Source organism: Balaenoptera musculus, chromosome 18, assembly GCF_009873245.2.
Source record: "Balaenoptera musculus isolate JJ_BM4_2016_0621 chromosome 18, mBalMus1.pri.v3, whole genome shotgun sequence".
NCBI lineage: Eukaryota > Metazoa > Chordata > Mammalia > Artiodactyla > Balaenopteridae > Balaenoptera > Balaenoptera musculus.
In genome coordinates this window covers 14,914,064-14,926,019 of record NC_045802.1, presented here as the reverse complement: position 1 = coordinate 14,926,019, position 11,956 = coordinate 14,914,064, and the positions used below count along the sequence as shown (strand labels likewise).

At 38.0% G+C, this 11,956-nt stretch overlaps 1 long non-coding RNA gene across 1 annotated transcript in view; it reads right to left on the bottom strand.

The window, feature by feature from the left end:
- Window positions 1-1,226: 1,226 nt before the first annotated feature.
- Window positions 1,227-11,956, bottom strand: part of LOC118884356 — a 35,487-nt gene continuing 24,757 nt past the window's right edge. The window contains exon 3 of the long non-coding RNA XR_005017266.1: window positions 1,227-1,363. This is a non-coding gene — a long non-coding RNA (uncharacterized LOC118884356). The remainder of the gene's footprint in view (window positions 1,364-11,956) is intronic.

The following is an 11,956-nucleotide window of genomic DNA, read 5'->3' as shown; positions in this document are numbered from 1 at the left end:
CTGTAAAATATGTAGGTGTGGGCATTATAAAAATGAGTCCCTGGGCTTCCCTGGTGGCGCAGTGGTTGAGAATCTGCCTGCCAATGCAGGGAACACGGGTTCGAGCCCTGGTCTGGGAAGATCCCACATGCCGCGGAGCAACTAGGCCCGTGAGCCACAACTACTGAGCCTGCGCGTCTGGAGCCTGTGCTCCGCAACAAGAGAGGCCACAACAGTGAGAGGCCCGTGCATCGCGATGAAGAGTGGCCCCCGCTCGCCGCAACTAGAGAAAGCCCTCGCACAGAAACGAAGACCCAACACAGCCAAAAATAAATAAATAAGCTTTAAAAAAAAAAAAATGAGTCCCTACTTTAATATTTCCATACTAAAGTAGTGTTCCCTAAAGATTATGTTTTCTTTTCTGTCAGCCCAGAACCCAAAGAAGGTAGTACAGTTGACCCTTGAACAACACAGGTTTGAACCGCACGGGTCCTCTCACATGCGGATTTTTTTCTGTGGTAAATAATACAGTAGTTGGTTGAATCTGAGGATACAGAGGGTGAACTCTAAGTTATACGTGGATTTTCGGCTGCACGGGTGCTGGCGTCCCAACCCCTGCATTCTTCAAAGGTCAACTGTATAAGTAATCAGTTCTCAAGTTTCTGCTGTCTTCCTTAATCAATATCAATAATAAATGAGGTAACTCTGCCCAAAAGAGAAAAAGAAAATACAAGAGATGAAAAGAAATAGCTGTGAGAAGGGAGTGATGTCCAGTAGGACCTGATATTAAAGAAAAGGCCACAAAGTCAAAGGGAAAAGTTTTCTAGCATAGATTTCAAAATATCTGTATTTTACTTCAGCTGCCCCGCCCCTTTCTTTTTTTCTTTTTTTTTTTTTGGACAAGCCACTTCTTTGAGTCTCGATTTCCTCCCTTGTAAAATAGGATAAGTGAATACATGTGAAAGCGCTTTGAAAGAGCAACGCACACTCACCAGGTTACATTCAACAACCTGAGATTACTGGGAGAATATGAACGCATGCCTACTGCGTCTCATAGCCAGCCTTAAAACGCTCTTTGCCGGCCAAACTTCATTTCACAAAATCAGCATTTCCACTTTAATGGGAAGGGCGTGTCCAATTCCAATTTTGAGGACTCTCATCCAACTACCTTACAAGCCCCAGATGCATCAGCCACTGGGGGTGGAGCACTGGGGGGGTGACAGATACCTGAAGTGTGGTGGCAGAAACGGCTCTCTCCTGGCACAGACCAAGACCAGCAGGACCTGTGGGTCCTCTCCAGACGCTGTCATCTGCAACTTATCTTCTCAAGGAACACAAGGCACAGACGTCCTTCCTCAGTGGTGACCTCTGGGTGGCAGGGGCGCTGTGTAAGAAGCAGAGGCAACAGAGAGCTCAGGGGCTTCCGAAGGGGAGCCTTGGAACTTTGTTAGACTCTGTCACTTGGGCTGGGGGACGTGGTTTCATATAAAGAATGTGGGCATTGAAGTGACCTAGAGAAAACTCCCTAACCTCGCTGAGACGCGAGGTTCCCTGCCTCGGACGGGCAGCTCTTCAGAAGGACTGAATGTGACGGTGGACATACAGCCCCCAGATCACGCTGATCACCTGGGGACACCCCAGCCGACGCTGGGCTTGGGGTTCTTCATCTGCGTCTTCCCCTTATGCACTAAGCTCGTTTCAAAAGGACCTGTCTCAGGGAATAGCGAATATCAGGGCAGCTCATGTACTGGGCCCACTCTCCACGAAGGCTTGCGGAGGCAGGAGGAGGAGGTGGGTGTGAACTTCCTGGGATAAAGTGAGTGGTGATGGGTGTAGACAACTGAATCTTCCCTGGTGGCGACAAGGAACACAGGGAGAAGGGGCTGAGCCTGAGGAGTAGGCCTGTCCCTGAGGAAGCGCCCCGCACGTAGCACTACATCCTGCTGGGGAAAATCTGGGCTGCCTAGAGCCCACACCCATGTCTCTATGTACATGCTACCCAGGACTTTCTTCCACTTCCTACTTCCTCCTTTGCTTCACCATGTAGCCTTTCTGCGCTTGTCAAAGGATAGGTTGGGGAAAAATTAAAGTATGGTGAAACTCCAACTAACCCACTAGTCCAATGACTCGCTGCTCAGTTAAAAAGATTTACTGAGTCAGGAAGGTCAAATAGTGGCCATTTTTTTTAAAGTTGTGTATAGATGTTCTTCGTCAATGTTTTCTCTAACTCTCTTTACATCAAAAAAACAAAGGCTGGTTTTATTCCTTTCCACACAAAGCATCTGTAACAAAGCAAAAGGAGGATTTCAAATGACAGTTTCAGCGTGGGGAGTGGCGGGTCTTTCCAGAACATTTAGCTTTTATGGACAAAACCCACTGAAGGTAAAACACATATAGGCTTAGATACATAAAAATTGCCAGCATCAAGAAAAAGGCACAGGCTCATATTATCTGTGCTTATTTGCGGTATTACATAATTTATTGTACTTTTCATAAATATGCCGGCCTTGTGAATTGTCTTCATTTCACTACAGAAACTATATTGAGTCATTTGCTATCTTGGTGTAGGATTTTCTTTTCTCTTTTCATATTTATAAATTTGTCCTTCTGGAAAATATCAAGGTCAATTTCTGCCATTTGTTGCAAAATGTAGAAGATTTAACTGAAGGTGATGTTGATTATACATGCATTCAAAGATAGATCTGGGTCTTAAATATTTATTTAAAAACTGAAAACACTTAGATGGGAACACATACAAAGGAACAAAGTAAACAAAACAAAAAAAATGGAAAATGAAATCTGAAATATGTTTTCTTAACCCTCAGTGTCATGCTGTCTCAGGCGAAAGGATCTAATCTCTGCAAACACTGGTTTTTGGTTAATAATAACAGTCTAAGATGAAAATTATGAAGGTAGCATAATAGCTAACAAGTTAAGTTTTCAAACAAACAGAGGTTTTTATTTAGTTGCTGTTTTGTTCTTCTGGGGATCTACTTTTTAAAAAAATTTTAAAGACCAGAAATAGCAAATCCAACTCCAAAGCTATTCTGAAATGAAACAAAAAGTCAGGGAAAGTTAAGACTATGGACAATTTACAAAGCCGCTTTTTATACAGTTGGGTTATAGCTCTGGAGTTCCAACGATTTCCTGGGCACGGCAGGGAGCAAAGGATTGAACCCAGTAGGTAAACATGGGAAGAAAACATCAGTGAACGGTATTCACCAATCGTCTTGTCCATTTTACAAAAACATTTAGCGGGACACAGTCTTCAAGTCAGAAATCAGATTCACTAAAACCTACAAGATAGAGACGATGGACAGAGGTTGAGGCATAAGGACAAAGGGGTGATGGAACAACTAAGAAAGAACTGCCGTGGAGGCTAGAAGTAAATGGAGAAGTTCTGAGGAAAAACGAACCACAATTTAGCTAAGGGCAAAAATAAAGACATTCTGGAACATGCAAGGATCCAGAAGATTAAATACCCATGCATCCTTTCATAGAGAATATTATCCACCTAAACAAGGGAATAAATCAAGAAATAGATTAAGGAAGCAGTGGCCCCAACAACAGAGCTGGGCAGGGAAATCCCTGGATGACCACTGAGTCCCTGGATATCATCAAGGCATCCACATTAGAGAAAAGAAAGGAGGCCCCCGGGAGCAAGTTATCCAGGAAAAAAAGGAAATTTGATGGGTCATCTGATCTAATAAAGCTCTTTCTTTTTAAGATTTGACTCTTTTCTGGCATTATTAATTTTTGTGGTAAAATATACATAACAAATTGTACCATTTTAGCCATTTTTAAGTGTACGGTTCTGTTGCAATAAGTACATTCACATTATTGTGCAACCATCAATTACCATCCATCTCCAAAACTTCTTCATCTTCTCCAACTGAAACTTTCTACCCATTAATCACTAACTCACCGTTCACCCTTCCCTCAGACCAGAGTAACCACCATTCTACTTTCTGTCCCTAAGAGTTTGACTACTCTAGGTACCACACAAAAGTGGAATCATATACAAATTTGTCCTTTTGTGTCTGGCTTATTTCACGTAGCAAAATGTCTTCAAGATTCATCCATGTTGTAGCATGTGTCTGAATTTCCTTCCTTTTTAAGGCTGAATAATATTCCATTGTATGCATATACCACATTTTGTTCATCCATTCATCCACTGAAAGACACTTGTGTTGTTTCCACTTTTTGGTTATTGTGAATAGTGCTGCTATGAACATAAGTGTACAAATATCTGTTCGAGTCCCTGATTTCATTTCTTTTGCAGAAATGGAATTACTGGACCATATGGTAATTCTATGTTTAATTTTTTGAGGAATCACCATACTGTTTTCCATGACAGATCCACTCTTAACAGCCCCACCAGCAATGCACAAGGGTCCCAACTACTCCAAAAGCTTGTCAACACTTGTTATTTTCTGTTTTCTCAATAATAGCCAACCTAATGGGTATTAAGTGGTATCTCATTGTGGTTTTGATTTTCATTTGCCTAATGATTAGTGATGTTGACCATCTTTTCATGTGCTTATTGGTCATTTGCATATATCTTCTTTGGTGTGATGTCTATTTAAGTCCTGTGCCCATTTTTTAATTGGGTTGTTTTTTGTTTTTATTGTTGAGTTGTGAGAATTCTTTATATATTCTCTGTAAAAATCCTTTATCAGATATTTGATTTGCAAATATTTTCTCCCATTCTGTGGGTTACCTTTCATTCTGTTGGTGTACAAAAGTTTTAATTTTGAAGTCCACTTAATTATTTTTTCTTTTATTCTGTTTCTTTAGTGTGATATCCAAGAACTCACTGCCAAATCAAAAGACACGAAGATTTTCCTCCATGTTTTCTTCTAAGAGTTTTATAGTTTTAGATCTTATGTTTAGGTTTTAATCTACTTTGAGTTCATTTTTATATAAGGTAAGGGTCTAATTTCTTTCTTCTGTATGGGGGTATACAGTTTTCCTAACACCATACGTTGAAAAGACTGTCTTTTCTGTTTTTCTATTCCTTATTTTATTTATCTCTGGTTTAATCTTTATGACTTCCTTCCTTCTACTAGCTTTGGAATTAGTTTGGTTTTTTCTAGTTCCTTAAGGTATAGAGTTAGGTTATTGATTTGAGGCTTTTCTTCTTTTCATGTATTTATAACTATAGATTTCCCTCTTAGAACTGCTTTTGCTGAATCCATTAAGTTGGTACTGTTTTTCTCATTTTCATTTGTCTCAAGATATTTTCTTTGTAATTTCTTCCTTAATCCATTGGTTGCTTAAGAGTATTTTGTTTTATTTCCACATGTTTGTCAATTTTCTAGTTTTCCTTCCGCTGTTAATTTCTAGTTTCATTCTACTGTGATCAGAAAAGACACTTTGTATGATTTCAATCTTGTAAAATTTATTAAGACTTGTTTTTCGGCCTAAAATATTATCTATCCTGGTTAATGATCTATGTGCAATTGAGAAAAATGTCTATTCTGTTGTCACTGGATAGAGTATTCTGTACATTTTTATTAGGTCCAGTTGGTCTATAGTGTTGTTCAAGTCCTGTATTTCCTCTATAGATCTTCTGTCTGGCTGTTGTATGCATTATTGCAAGTGTGATATTGAAGATTCCTACTATTATTGTAGAGTTGTCTGTTTCTCTCTTCAATTCTATCAATTTTGCTTCATATACTTTGAAACTCCGATGTTTGGTATATAAATGTTTATAACTATTAATATCTTCTGGTGAACTGACCTGTTTGTCATTATATAATGTCCTTCTTTGTATCATAAGTTTTTTATTTAGTGTGTTTTATCTAATATTTGTATAGCCACCCTGCTCTCTTTTCATTACTATCTGCATGGAATATCTTTCTCCGTGCTTTCACTTTAAACTTATGCATGTCCTTACATCTAAAGTGTAGACAGCATAGAGTTGAATCTCATTTTTTTTATTCCAATCTATGTATTTTGATTGGGAAATTTAATTTCTTTACATTTAAGGTGATTATTGATAATGAAGGACTTACTTTTGCCATTTTGGTTTTTGTTGTTGTTGTATTTTCTTTTTTTTAATTTATTTTATTTTTAATACAGCAGGTTCTTATTAGTTATCTAATTTACACATATTAGTGTATATATGTCAATCCCAATCTCCCAATTCATCCCACCATTTTGTTATTTGTTTTCTGCATGTATTGTAGCATTTTCCCCACATTTCCTCCATTTCTGCATTTCTCTGTGTTTAGTTAATTTTTTGTAGTGACACACTTTAATTTCCTTCTCATTTCCTTTTGTGTGTATTCTACAGATATTTTCTTTGTGGTTACCATCAGGATTACATATAACATCCTAAATTTATAATAATCAATTTTAAATTGATACCAACTTAACTTCAATCACATACAAAAACTATTCATTTATAGCTCTACTCTCACTTTATGTTATTGATGTCACAATTATATCTTTATAATAATATTATATACTCATTAACATAGATTTATAATTATTTATTATGCATTTGTCTTTTAAATTCTGTAAAAAAATTAAAAGTGGAGTTATAAGCCAAAATTACAATAATACTGTATTTTTAATATTTATTCATGTATTTACTTTTACTGGAAAACTTTATATTTTTGTATGGCTTCAAGTTTCTGTCTAGTGGTCTTTTATTTCAGCTTAAAGGACTCCCTTTAGCATCTCCCGTTGGGCAGGTCTAGTGGTAATGAACTCCCTTAGTTTTTGTTTGTCTGGGAATCTCTTAATTTTCCCTCATTTTTTAAAGACAGTTTGCCATATATAGAATTCTTGGTTGACAGGTTTTTTTCTTTCACCACTTTAACTATATTATCTCACTGCCTCTGGCCTTCAGGGTTTCTGCTGAGAAATCTGCTAGAAATCTTACTGAGGCTCCCTTGTGCATGATGTCACTTTTCTCTTGCTACTTCTAAGACTCTATGTCTTTGGTTTTTGACAGTTATAATGTGTCTGCATGTGGATCTCTTTGGATTTATCCTACTTAGATTTCAATGAGCTTCTTGAATTAGTATAACCATGTCTTTCCTCTAATTTTGGAAGTTATCATCCATTAATTCTTCAAATAATCTCTCTGTTCTCTTCTCTCCTTCTTCTTCTTCTGGAGTTCTCATAATGCATATATTGCTTTTTTATGGTATCCCATAAGTCCCTTAGGGTCTGTTCGATTTCTTCATTCTTTTTTCTTTTTGCTCCTCAGACTCAGTAATTTCAAATGACCTATCTTCATATTTGCTGACTCATTTTTCTGCCTGTTTGAGTTTGTCTTTGAATCTCTCTAGTACATTTTCCAATTCCGTAATTGTATCTTTCAGCTCCAGAATTTGTTTGTTTAAATAATTTCTATCTTCTTGTAGATGCTCTCATTTCATTCAAATATTGTTTTCCTGATTTCCCTTAGTTCTTTGAGCATACTTAAGATAGTTGTTTTAAAGTAGGTCTGAAGCATATGCTTTTTCAGGGACTATTTCTGGATATCTATTTTGTCTTTTTGAATGAGTCAAATTTCCTTGTTTCTTTGCATGCCTGTGATTTTTTGTTGAAATTGGGCATTTGAAAAACCAGCTACCTTTTCCAGTCTTTGCAGACTGGCATGGAAGATCTTCACCAATTTGCAGGCCCCTGAGCCTTGAGATCAGTCTAGGATGAGAGCTTAAGGTCTGCCATGTAAGGACACAGTGAAAAGGAGGCCATGTACAAGCCAGGAAGGGAATCCTCACCAGCAGGTGACCATGCCGGTACCTTGACCTTGGACTTCCAGAAACCATGAGAAAATAAATTTCTGTTGTTTAAGCCACCAAGTCTATGGTATTTTGTTATGGTTGCTTGAGCCAACTAAGATAGTGCTTATTGAGCACTTTCTATGTGCCCAGTACTGGGTTAAACCGTGAGAGTGAAAGAAAAATAAAACACAGTCCTTGATCCTAGAAATCATGGAGTCCAGCTTGGGAAACAGACATATAAACCAATCATTTCAACATAAAATGATCAATACTTCTGTAGACACAAAACATAGAGCACCATGGGAGTAGTGAGGAGGAAGGCTTTATATCTGCTTATCATTGAATGGCTCTATTTCATGTTTGGAGAGGTTCTTTTTTTTTTAAAGAATTGTGTCTTATTCTTTTTTTTTTAATTTATTTATTTTATTTATTTATTTTTGGCTGCATTGGGTTTTCGTTGCTACACATGAGCTTTCTCTAGTTGCGGTGAGTGGGGGCTACTCTTCGTTGTGGTGCGTGGGCTTCTCATTGCAGTGGCTTCTCTTGTTGCAGAGCACGGGCTCTAGGCGCATGGGCTTCAGTAGTTGTGGCACATGGGCTCTAGAGCGCAGACTCAGTAGTTGTGGTGCATGGGCTTAGTTGCTCCGCAGCATGTGGGATCTTCCTGGACCAGGGCTCGAACCTGCGTCCCCTGCAGTGGCAGGCGGATTCTTAACCACTGTGCCACCAGGGAAGCCCTGGAGATGTTCTTAAGCCCTTTACATTTATAAAATCCCAAGGTCCTATGTAATAGTGAGTTTCCATGTTGTGAGTTTGGGGCTGTTCTCTTCCTGTCCTTTAATGGGAAGTGCATCGGTGCATGAGTCAGCTGATCTGCATTTTCTTGTCACTGCGGCATTTGATTTAACTCTGGGACACAGTCAAACCTCTCCAACTTTTTGTTTCTCAGTTTCTCCATCTATAAATTCAGATGCTGATACTAGTCATGAACTTCTACATAAGAGTAAATTCAATAAAGGCATAATGCTAGAAGTGAAAGGGAAAAACAAATATGTGTTCTATTACAGATGATAAAAATGATGTGGGACTATTACTAACAAGTATAATCAATAAGGCTAATTCTCTAAGTCAGCGCTTCTTGGATTATAATGGTCACAAAAATTATATGGGGATCTTGTCAAAATGAAGGTTTTGATTCAGAAAGTCTGGGTGACCCCAAGATTCTGCATTTCTAACAAGCTCCTGGAAATGTTATTGCTCCTGCTACATGGATTACACTTTGAGTAGCAAGAACTTTAATGATTTTAGGCCCTACTGTGAGTGCAGATGTAAGTTTCACAATTTCTAAACATGTATTTACTAACCAAAACCACTAAAGCATCACTTAAGGTAGCAGTTCTCAAACTTTTTGGTCTCAGAACCTCTTTTACCATCTTAAAAATTATCGTGAAACCAAAAAATCATACCTATCTGTATTCACAATATTTGAAATTAAATCTGAGAACATTTTAAGACACAAGAATACATCAGCATATATCCTATTATCTGTCAGAATGATAATGTCATTCTACAATCTCGAAGTCTCAGGAAAAGTCCACTATCCACTCATGAGAGAACGGGAATAGAAAATCAAATAATGTCTTTTTACTTGACAAGAACTGCTCATTTAAGACTCTGATTTTTTTTTTTTTTTTTTTGGTGTACACAGCTGTACTACAAACCCTACTAAATAAATCAGATAACAATTTAGTCTCTAATTCATTTAAAGATGTACTTATTGGGGACCTAATATACATAAATCAGCATGTTAGGTGTCAAGGCTGTGTTTCTCAACCCTGGGAACTTTTAAAAAATACCAGTTGGAGCCGCATTCAAACAGATTAAATGAGTATCTTTGGAAATTAATACTGTTTAAAAAGTTCAACAGGTAATTCTAATGTGCAGCCAGGATTGAAAACCATTGGGTTCAGAAGGCAGGGTATAAATAACAGAAGCCCAAAGTAGAGGAAGTGTGCACACAGGGTGGGCATTGCTTAGTGGGGTCATATGGGCCAGGTTAGACTATTGGTACTTATGCTAACTAGCTTACAATGTGCTTATCCTCCCTCATCATCCATTTCCTTAAATCGGAGATTTAATTTCCATAAATTGGCTTGGTAATGTTTCCATCTTAATAGAGTTGTTCTGAGGATCAAATGAGGTAAGGCACGGAAAGCACAGCTCCTGGCGCATGGTAAATGCTCATTAAATGTAAGCATTAGTAACTGCCCTGCAGAATCTTACCAGATAAGATGTGAATTAAGCCAGTCTTGCAGGGTGGAAACATTTCGTAAGAACACTGGAGGAAGACAGAATCAATCTGAATGCAATCAGAACTCTCATTCTCGCCCCAACAGAAATGGGCTTAACACAGTTCAGGGGTGTGATTCAATAGGCTGTTTTTGTTTTTGTGTTTGTTTCTTTAATCCTTGATGGAGGAAAGGACCCAAACTAGTACATGTGGCTGGATGGAAAGGGTTTTTGGCTACTGTTGATGGGTTCTGAAAGAGTTTATTAATCTCTAACACTAGAGCTTTCATGTCCTGAGAAAAGGGATCCCCTGAAACCATGACAAGCCAGTCTGGCTATACTGCATAAACAGTCCAATTTACTGTTAGTATATAAACAGTGCTTTGGCATTAACACAGAAAATCTGAATCAGAGTGTCCTATTCATAAATAAAATATTTGGATAAGAAGTGAAGCCACCACAGAGTTAATTTTTCTGTAAAGTCAAGAAGAAACAAGAGGAATAAATAGAAGAGCTGGTGTCAGCATCAGGTAATACTTTGGATATATGGCAATTACCTGGTTAACGTAGTCAGTGCAAAAAAATTCAAGAACGCCTCCAAATTGGCTATCCACACAGACTGAAGTATTCAAACAATGAACAAATCTCTACTTTGTGTTGAGTAGATGGGTAATGTTCAAAATATGTAACAAAATAGTACGGTACAGAAACTAAAAATCAGAGCAGATACTTGCCCAATCCGATTCAATGTCATCTGTAAATATGTGGTTCATCTGTACCTATGTGTACCCACTGACTATCAGCTCTGGGGTAATTACCCTCTCTTGTCTCTTTTTTCTTACCACTCCTCCATGAAAATTGACTCTTCAGGATGTTTTACCTAAAATTTTGATGATCCCAGCTGCCTCTGCTCACCCATCAGTTTAACCACTTCACATCAACAAAAATTTCTCCATTTTTTTGTTGCAGAGATATCTGAGAGAGGAAGAAAGGATTTTTTAAATTATTAATGTTAATGCTCTGGGCCCTTTCAAAATAGGCCATTTAGAATAACACTGGAATTATAGAAAAAGTGCAGAGGAAAACAACAAGGAGGAGAAATAGAAATGCACACTCCATTGATGGCAAACAAGGAGGTGTAGTAATCCTGAAATACAGTACGTAAGATAAGCTGACGAAAGCAGTAAAGATCAAGTACCAAGTTGGAAGGTTCACAGCTGCAGTTCTCAGAGAATCAACAGACTACAATTCCAGGACGTTTGTCCCTTAGAGGTACAAAACCAGCCATCTCTTGTTTGAAACAAGAAGCATAGATACTCTTGGTAGCTTCAGGAAGCATGGAAGGTAAGATTAAATGAGGAATCGCAGAGACAAGCCACCTTCCAGGAAACAGTCTATGAGACAAGGAGGCAGAGTACTGAGTTTCTGAGTAGTTAGACAGACACAAGGTTTCAACCTTTATTCGCTCACATACACACACAACCCTGAGTATTAGGAAGACTTTCCGCTAGCCTGAAACACGGAACTCACGCATCTTTCACATAAAACGATTACAAATAGCTGGCCCAGAAAGAATTCATCTCCTTCAAAGATACCACAAAGGGGGGCAGATGGATTAAACAGGAATTTAAAATATACAGAAGGCACTTACACCAGAAAAAAAAAGTTGCATTTAACAAATGAAAATGTAAACCAAAGATATCACTGAAACAATTTTAACTCATGAAGAAGCAACCACATCTCTAAATCAAAGGCATAAAGCAGAAATGTAAGAGCTCAGAGAAGTCATGGTTGGACAATAGAAGGAGGTGACACCTGAGCTGATATAACTCAGAAAAAAGGGAAATCAGGAAAAAGGGAAATTAAAAACTAAAATACTCCCATAAACAAAGCCTAAATTGAAGCAAACAAATAAGAAATACAGCAAGGATTATAGAGAGGAG